General features: G+C 37.0%; 1 protein-coding gene and 1 pseudogene across 9 annotated transcripts in view; both read right to left on the bottom strand.

The window, feature by feature from the left end:
- LOC106877306 (all trans-polyprenyl-diphosphate synthase PDSS2) overlaps positions 1 to 10,241 on the bottom strand; it is a 904,956-nt gene that overhangs the window by 634,751 nt on the left and 259,964 nt on the right. The gene's annotated exons all lie outside the window — the stretch shown is intronic.
- LOC128247736 (5S ribosomal RNA) lies at positions 2,632 to 2,750 on the bottom strand (annotated as a pseudogene).

The raw sequence follows: 10,241 nt of genomic DNA, 5'->3' as shown, positions 1-10,241 counted from the left end.
TTCAGCACACCTTCATACTTGTTTCAGTAAGTAGACTGTGGCCATGCTGTAGCATTGCATTGAAGGGGCTAGTTAAACAAATCAACCTCAGTACTTATTTTTTAATGTTTCATACTTATTTCATCTAACTATATCAGTTTTTTTCTGAACTGCTAAGTTACAGAGACATAAAGAAATCAGCAGCAGTTGTCAAGCAATGTTGAGGAGAACAAACACAAACACAAAGACATACACAAACATATATATATATATATATATATATATATATATATATATATATGCACAGGGTGTTTGGACTAAATTTGACAGTTTGCATAAAAGGACGGGAATACACAATATCCTATCCAAAACTAAGAGCATTTTTAAAAATCAAAAAATATCAACTAGATTATGGCTGGGAGATAACAGTTTATTCCAAAGAAGCTACTCTCAGCTTCATCATGGCCTCAAGATGGCTCCAGTTTCTGTCTAATAAATTTATATTCACTAGGTATGGTTTTGTCTGGAACTATAGTAGGACACTTGCTCAAGGTGCTGCACAGTGGGACTGAACCCAAAACCATGTGGTATCAAAACAAGCTTCTTAACCATACTGCCATGCTTGCACATGTCTACTTGTGCCGGGAAGTTTATTTTTCAAATCACTTTGATCATTATTATCATTATTTAGTCCCAAATTGTCTCTGGTTGAGGAGACCAATGATCCAAGAACGTTCCATCCTTGGATGTCCTATCTTTTTTTGAAACACAGAGTACTTTGAACTACATTGAATTACATGTACAATGTTTCCCTTTTCTAAATTCAGAAGTGTATAATTTGAGGAAGATTTAGCATTTATTTCTAGCAAGTTAAGAAAAGGTCTCTCTCACTCTCTCCTTGGCTAAAAGAGACAATTGACACAACAGGTGGCAGGAGCAGCAATAGTTATAGTGGCAACAGTAGTGATGGTGAGGAAGGTGGTGGTGGTGGTGGTGGTGACAATGGTGGTGGTTGCAGCAATGGTGATGGTGGCAATGATGGTGGGGGTAGCAGTGATAGTGGAGGTGGTGATTTTGGTCAAGTTTGTTGTTGTTGTCATGATCCTTCTGACGATAGTGATGATGATGATCATGATAACAATGGTGCTAATGAAGATATTAATGCCAATAAGATATCGATGCCAATACCAAAAAGAGAAATGACAATAACAATACCAGCCCTGAAGGCAAGAATATAGTTATCAAAGAAGATAGCTCAAGTAAGATGCCTGACAGATAGTCTAACCCTTTCATGACAATATTTTAAATGAAATAAACACTGTCCTTGTGTTTCAATTAATTTCGAAAATAATCAAGAATTTGGTAAATTTAATAATATCACTGACATTTTCATTATTAAACTGGAGTTCAAATCATAAAAGATCTCTTTTTTTTAATTTCTATACTTAAAATTATAATGGAAGAGTGAAATTTAAATTTAAACACTTTAAAATCAGAGGCTTTGTATTATAAAACCAGAGGCTATTACTTGCAGCTTGATATCAAAAGTGTTAATCAACCTGCTCTATTAGATTAAGCAAGTGCCAGAAGGATGGAACTATGCCTGCCGAAAAAGAAAAATTACTAATCAGAGAATGATTTCTATATACTCTTTACTCTTTTACTCTTTTATTCGTTTCAGTCATTTGACTGCGGCCATGCTGGAGCACCGCTTTTTAGTCGAGCAAATCGACCCCAGGACTTATTCTTTTTGGAAGCCTAGTACTTATTTTATCGGTCTCTTTTGCCGAACTGCTAAGTTACAGGGACATAAACACACCACCATCAGTGGTATTAATTTGTTTCCTACTGAGGTAAACTTTGCCTTTCATCCTTTTAGATTCAATAACTAAGCAGTATCCAGAATGGTGCATTGGCAAGATTGTAAGAACATCAGATTGGACGCCTTGCAAAGTTTATTTTATCTTTTTGCATTCTGAGTTCAAATCCCACAATAGCCTGTAAGACTTAATGAATATAATTCCAGAAGTATCTGAGGGACATTATTTTGATATTGTTCCTGTAGTAAGCTATGAAATTTTTACATTCTCTCAATTTCCTGTAATTCAGACTGCCTCATGGTGCTGCCAGACAAAATGGAAAAGGCATTGCCCTGAAGGATGACAAAGGAGACATACTGGAACAACCCTTCTGACTCGTGGGGCTCACACTTGCAGACAGCCATCTCCACCCCAACAGCAGTGAGCAGGGATATGGTCTGTGGGCTGGGAATGCCAGAGATCTCCACTGCCACAGGTTCAATCGTAAACCTGTCACAGAATTACTGATACTTTGACAAAAGTTTTAATTCTTCACCCAGTTCAAAACTAACACCTGGCATTTTGGAAGATTTTAACCCTTTATTATTCACACTATTCTGTCGAAAGTAATGCTTATTTATTCACTTTGTTTTGAATTAATCATGCATTATCTTATTGCTTTGAGATTTTGATGAGGTAACTATTTATTTTTAGAATGACATTCTAGGGCTGGTGTGAAAGGCTAGATCTAGACAATTTGAACATAAAACAAGTTTTCATTTTCATTTTCATTTTATCTAGTTTCAGCTCATGAGCTGTGGCCATGCTGGGGCACCGCCATTAAAGTTTGGGACGCTTACAGCACCTAGGTTTCCCAAGCGGTCACCCATCTAAGTACTCACTAGGCTCGACGTTGCTTAACTTCAGTGATCGGACGAGAACCGGTGCTCTCAGCATGATATGGCCGAATATTTTTAGTTGGAAATGGCCAGTTTAAATGCTAAAGAGTTAATAGAGTCCACTCTGTCACAAGCATTTGGGACAGGTTTCTGATTTAAGGACTCCTTCTTTCCTCGCTCCTTCCCACCAATCTCAAAGGCCCTATAAAGGGTCACAAGCACTGCTTTTCTTTCTGGCTAAAAGCTCCTAGTTTTAAAATCAGTACATCATTCTGTACATATAGGACCTACTGTACCTCACCTGTATACATATAACAAACGCCATACTTCTTATAACATTCAATTAACAGCTTTACTACCTCATTACTAAAAGCATGGAATAGCCTAAAGCTGTATTTAAAAAGCTGTATCACTCCTTCCCTCACAGGTAGGAATGAGCAATCAAAATACAGTGCCTTGTCTGGAGTAACTTTATAGTCATTTTAATATTGAAATTAATACTAAGATGGCAAGCTGATAGAATCATTAGCATGCCAAGCAAAAGACTTAGTGATATTTCACCCATCTTCATGTTCTGAGTTCAGAACATAAGTACCAATCAAGCACTGGGATAGATGTAATCAACTAGCCCCCTCCGTCAAACTTACTGACCTTGTGCCAAAATTTGAAATCATCATCATCATCATCATCATCGTTTAACGTCCGCTTTCCATGCTAGCATGGGTTGGACGATTTGACTGAGGACTGGTGAAACCGGATGGCAACACCAGGCTCCAATCTAATTTGGCAGAGTTTCTACAGCTGGATGCCCTTCCTAACGCCAACCACTCAGAGAGTGTAGTGGGTGCTTTTACGTGTCACCCGCTTTACGTGTCACCCGTAAATATCAAAACTCATACTTCTTGTATTTTGCATGCATATTAGATTACATTATGCTTAAGGATCAAGCATTATATTAATGCAGCATAGGCAGAAGAGTGGCTGTGAGAGAAGAAGTTTATTTCCCAACCACGTGGTTTTGGGTTCAGTCCCACAGCATGGCAACTTGGGCAAGTATATTCTACAATAATCTTAGGCCAATCAAAACCTTATGAGTGAATTTGATAGACAGGAACTGAAAGAAGTTGTGTGCATGCATGTGTGTATGCATGTCACTGTCTCCTTGCCTTGATATTACCTAACAGATGTGAGTAAGTGCCTTCTTCATGCCAGCAATTACCTTCATTTCCAATCTTCCATGAAAACATGTCTCATCAAAGAGAAATATTACCTTCCTTAGAAACAGTTGAGTGTTGGTAGCAGGAAAGATATCCAATCATAACAAATCTGCCTCAACTAATTCTATCTGGCCCATGAAAACATGGAAAAGTGGACATTAAAATGAGGACAAAAATGATCATACCTAACCATAACCTCAAAATACTAGATTATATTACAAAAACATCAGGATGAAAAATCTCATTAACACATGAAGTCCCAAATTTTCAAGACATGGAATGTATTTCATCCAATGTGATATAAGAATTTCAGTGTAAAGAAGAAAGTTGTAAACTTCTTAACTCAAACTGTTCCATCAGACACACAAGGAAAACACTTTCTCATTGGTTGATCATGAATTCACAACAAGTGGCCATTGCAATATATTATATTATAGTACGTAAAACAAAATTAGATTTTAAAAGATCAATAGTTGCCAGTACTACTATCCTATATAAATTTCTGGAAAAAAAAATGAGGCAGATTAACTATGGAAGCTCTAATAAGAACAAAATATGACACATGTGAAAATCTAAGAGGAGTTAACTCTTGAATAATTTTAAATCTGGCATTGATGACTTTTATCTATCATAACAGCATTCCCATGATCTTCTGCAACCTAATGCAAACCACATGAACACTATGCTACATCATCATCATCATCATAGTTTAATGTCCACTTTCCATGCTAGCATGGGTTGGACAATTTGACTGGGGACTAGCAAACCAGATGGCTGCACCAGGCTCCAATCTGATCTGGCAGAGTTTCTACAGCGGGATGCCCTTCCTAACGCCAACCACTCCAAGAGTGTAGTGGGTGCTTTTACATGCTACCAGCATGAAAGCCAGTCAGGCGGTACTGGCAACGGCCATGCTCAAATGGTGTTTTTTACATGCCACCTGCACAGGAGCCAGTCCAGCGGCACAGGCAATGACCTCGCTCAATAATTTCATTCAGATTATATGAGTGAGAAAGTCTGCAAATGTTCATGGACTTAGAAATGCTATTGTTCCAAACTAAACATAAAGGACTAATATTATTTTAAAATGCTTAATATTATACAAAAACAAAATATTTAAACACAGTTGTGTCTTTTTTACATGTTTGAATTAAAAGCCTTTCCTTACACAAATATATATGTATGTGTGTATAAATACACACATGCACAGGCATGTTAGTAGGTGAGAGACAGGTAAGACAGTGCATGTGTTTGACTGTGATAGAGTATGTATCTTGTGTATATTTATATATGTATGTCAAACAAGAAGAAATTTTATAAGAAAGAAAGCAAGAAAAAAGACTTTGTGCAGTCATGATAATTTGCTTAAAAATCTTATGTCTGCTCCATCAAAGTTGACCTGAGGCTACGCAACAACTAAAAATGTGTTTCTTCATCTTTCTTAACCAAATTCTAATAATTTCCTCTTCTTTTCCTTCTTTTCCTGTTTGATTTCCTATCTATTGTCCCAACACAAAGAAGAAAAAGAAGAAGAAGAAGAAAAAAAAATTGTTTAAATTTCATGCAACGGCTCCCAAATGGAGCACTTTTGAGACCAAATTCTCTTCAAGAAATCTTGGAGTGTGTCTATTTTCTTTAAGTGATTATATTAGGATTTATGATAAACTCTGGCAGAAAAACAACAACAACAACAACAATAACAATAACAATAACAATAATAATAATAATAATAATAATAATAATAATAATAATAATAATAACAGCAATACTTTGTTCTGTAAAGTTTTGCTATATCAGCACAAGAAATAAGCTGGAAAATACAGAAAATTCCAATGCAACACATCATTTATTCATTACCAAAGTTTTCCATTCCGTTGCAGTGATTTCATTGTATCTTCAGGCAAAGTACCAATGTTTTCTCACTCTTTATTTGTCCCTCTTTCTCTTTCATTCTTTCTTTCTCTCTTTCTCTTTCATTCATTCTTTCAATCTATTTATCTATCTGCCTAACTTTGTATCTACTTCTCTTTCATTTTTCCTCTCTCACTCTCACTCTCTCTCTCTCTCTCTCTCAATCATTTTCTATTCTTTTTCATTGAATAAAATAGGCATCACTTTGAATTGATGGTTGATTTGTTAAAATGAGCAATTGCCTTTAATCAGCTGCTGCAACGATTTATGTAAATTTGACTTTACTTGGCTTCAGTCTATCAGGCATTGTTAGGTAGCAGTCTGTAGAATAAAGAAGTGAAATCTTCCAAGGAAGCTTGATGCATAGAAACATGCATTTCATCCCCAGTAGCTTTTGTCTTGTGAATAGCACCGAAATATTTATCACAGGCCCATTGGACTATCGACGTCATCAACATCATAAACATCATCATGATCATCATCAACATCATCATCAGGCTGGACACTCCACCAATTACAAGTGTTCTAGTTGATTCGATCAACATATCAGCCTGCTTGTGAAATTAATGTGCAAGTGATTGAGCACTCCATGGACGCATATACCCTTCATGTAATTCTCAGGGTGAATCAGCATGACACATACAATGTGACAAAGCTGGACCTTTGAAATACAGGTACAACTCTCATTTTTGCCAGCTGAGTGAATTGGAGCAACATGAAATAAGTATCTTGTTCCAGGATACAACATTCCACTGGAAATTGAACTCACAACCTTACAGCCATGAGCCGAATACCCTAAGTCGTCGTCGTCATCGTCGTCGTCGTCGTCGTCGTCGTCATCATCATCATCATCATTATTGGGCACCCAGCCGTAAAAACCATGCCAAAACAGACACAGAAGTATGGTAGTCTTCTGCCTTGCCAGCTCCTGTCAAACTGCCCAACCCATGCCAGCATGGAAGGAGGACATTAAATAATGAGGGTGACGACAACGACAACGACAACGACGATGACGACGACGACGACGACGACGACGACGATGATGATGACATCCACTTTCCATGCTGCCATGAGTCAGCTGGGTTATCACAGTCTAGGTCAGTTCTTATTTTGGGGTTACAGTCCTCTTAGATGCACTGAAGGACCATGTCTCAAACAAACAAAATACTTCACTTCTGGCATGGTTTCTATTGCTGGGTACTCCTAACACCAACCACTTTTCAGCGTATACTAGGTATATTTTATAATGGCACCTAACACTAGAAGGACAGTTATGTCTTTGGACAGACTAAAGAGTCCTATCAATCTCATGTTGTTTCCATTCATTTGCTATCCACTTTACAGAGCAGAATGGAAACAATTATTTGTGACACTGGCTCTACTGGAGAACCAAGGTGAGTTGATGCAACAAAAGCATGGAAGAAACTGTGACTGAGGTGAGTGGGTGGTGATGGAGGAATTAATGGAAGAGAGACAGCATTGGTGTGGGACTGATGGGAGAAGCAGAGTGTTGGTAGAATAGTTAGAAGTTACAGTGAGAGGGGGAGAGTAAGTGAAGGAGGAGTATAAGTAGGAAGTGGAGAGTTACATTACTGATAGAGAGATAAGAGGATATCAAAGAAATAGAGAGGTTTAACCCTCTAGCATTTCGCTTAACCTGTCAAGTGTAATGCTTACTTATTCACATTGTTTTCAATTAATCATGCATTATCTCATAGCTTGAAAACTCTGATGAATCAATTGTTTATTATTTTTAGAATGATATTGTAGGATAGGTGTGAAAGACTGGATCAGGCCAATTTGAATATAAAACAAACAGAAAATTTGGGCTGAATATGACCAGTTTAAATGCTAAAGAGTTAAATTCTTCTGTTAAAGCCTAGAGCAGCAGTCCCCAACCATGGGGGACATTTTTTGCACCATTGACCAGTTTCATGCAAAACAATTTTTCCATGGACCAGGGGATCATGTGCATAGGAAAACACAATAAAGTACGTGATACATAATTTCATTATTACATATATAACACACATATAAAATAAACACACCTTGAAGACTGCAGCAGTCAATAAAATGGATATAAAATTTTAAAATTCATCCTCTCTGTGTTGCCCGGTACCAAATAATCCATGGTTAGGCATTCGCCTGCAGCCTGGTGGTAGGGGGTTATCTGACCAAGCTAACCAAGTGTACTATAATAAACAGCAGGATGGTACATATTGTATGTATAAGTATGGATGCTTATGTAGATATGAATAGATTAATCAGAGACTCATATTTATTTTAATATGTTACCATAGTCATTATTTTTAGTGCATTTAAGATGGCAAGCTGTTAGAATCATTAACATATTTGCTCTTTACTCTTTTACTTGTTTCAGTCATTTGACTGTGGCCATGCTGGAGCACCGCCTTTAGTCGAGCAAATCGACCCCGGGACTTATTCTTTGTAAGCCTTGTACTTATTCTATCGGTCTCTTTTGTTGAACCGCTAAGTTACGGGGACATAAGCACACCAGCATCGGTTGCCAAGCAATGCTAGGGGGACAAACACAGACACACAAACACACACACATATATATATATATATATATATATGCATATATACGATGGGCTTCTTTCAGTTTCCGTCTACCACATCCACTCACAAGGCTTTGGTTGGCCCGAGGCTATAGTAGAAGACACTTGCCCAAGATGCCATGCAGTGGGACTGAACCCGGAATCATGTGGTTGGTAAGCAAGCTACTTACCACACAGCCACTCCTGCACCTATTGGTCAAGATTCTTAGCAACATTTCATTCATCTTCATGCTCCGAGTTCAAAACCTGTTGAAGACAATTTGGCCTTGCGTTCTTTTGTGGTCAGTGAAATAGGTACAGTTCAGCACAAAGGTCAATGTAATCAACTAGCCCCCCTCCCACAAAATTTCAGGCTTTGTGCCTATAACAGAAAGGATTATATGGAGTTCTTCCTTTTACTTGTATAACAGAATATACAACTCTGCTCTTCCCAATGGAGTGTACACGTTTTTGTTAACATAAACAAAAAATACATATCAAGATGAAAATGTACTTTACATAATACTTGATTTATGAAGCTTGTATTGGGCACTTAATTATTTATATACAGAGTAATTAGTTATTTATATAAATGTAAATGTATACAACATATACAGTAATTTTAGCTGTGTTGTGCATATATTGCACAGTGTTGAAAAGATCTTATGGAGATATAGCACCTTTTTATCTGTTTGTTTTTACTGTCTTGTTCTCACTGTCCTGTTCTTGTTAACACTTTCACCCTCCGCAAAAAATCCCTGTATGTATACATATAGATGTAGGTATGTACATATATGTATGGATATATGCATATATTTATATATTATTCATATATATATATATATATATATATATATGTATAAGGTGCATTCTATAAGTTTTGAGACTCTTTAGGAGAGATAGTTATAACTGTCCTAGATTATTGCAATTTTAGTATATCATTACTATACATTTAATAAACTCACCTGCCAACGTTTTTTATTCCACATTGAAGGAGACAGCTGCAACAGCACTTTGAACACAACCCATTGAATGCTGCTTTTCAGTCAACTAAATACTACTGGTCACAATTCCATTCTGGTAACCAAATACTTGACAGAGATGGGCATCAAAACTGTCCCTCATCCTTCTCACTATTCCATGTGTTGCTCCCAATGACTTTTGGTCATTCTCTAAGCTGAAGGAGAACCTAAGGAACAGTAGTTTTAAAGACACAGAGAAGATGGAGGCTGTGACAAGGGTTCTGAGCACTTTCACTTTGGAGGGCTTCTCTGGAGGCCTTCATGAAGTGGTTTGAGTGCTACGACAATAGAATTGAAGTCAGAGGATCCTACTTTGAAGGAGATAGGGTTTTATACTCCTTTGAAATTTAAATGTCTCTCTTGAAAAAGCTTCAAAACTTCTGGGATGCACCTTGTATATGTGTGAGTGATAGGGGAGGCTTCTTTCAGTTTCCATCTACCAAAATTCATGCACAAGGCTTTGGTCGGTCCAGGGCTATAGTAGAAGACACTTGCTTAAGGCGCCCATGCAATGGGACTGAACCCAAAACCATGTGGCTGGGAAGCAAGTTTCTTACCACACAGTCATGCCTATCATTATGTTCTAAAGAAGTTTCTGAATCAAACCACATACACACATATGCACACACATGGTCACACATGTATTCACATACATGCACACACACACATATGTGTATATTATATATTATGATATATAATATACGTGTATATTATGATATATTTATAGACACATATATATATATATTTATTATACACATGTGTGTGTGTGTGTGTGTGTGTGTGTGTGTGTGTGGGCATGAAAAAATATATACTTACACACATTTATATATATATATATATATATATATATATATAT

The sequence above is a fragment of the Octopus bimaculoides genome, chromosome 4, assembly GCF_001194135.2.
Source record: "Octopus bimaculoides isolate UCB-OBI-ISO-001 chromosome 4, ASM119413v2, whole genome shotgun sequence".
NCBI lineage: Eukaryota > Metazoa > Mollusca > Cephalopoda > Octopoda > Octopodidae > Octopus > Octopus bimaculoides.
This window is presented reverse-complemented; position numbering and strand designations above follow the sequence as displayed.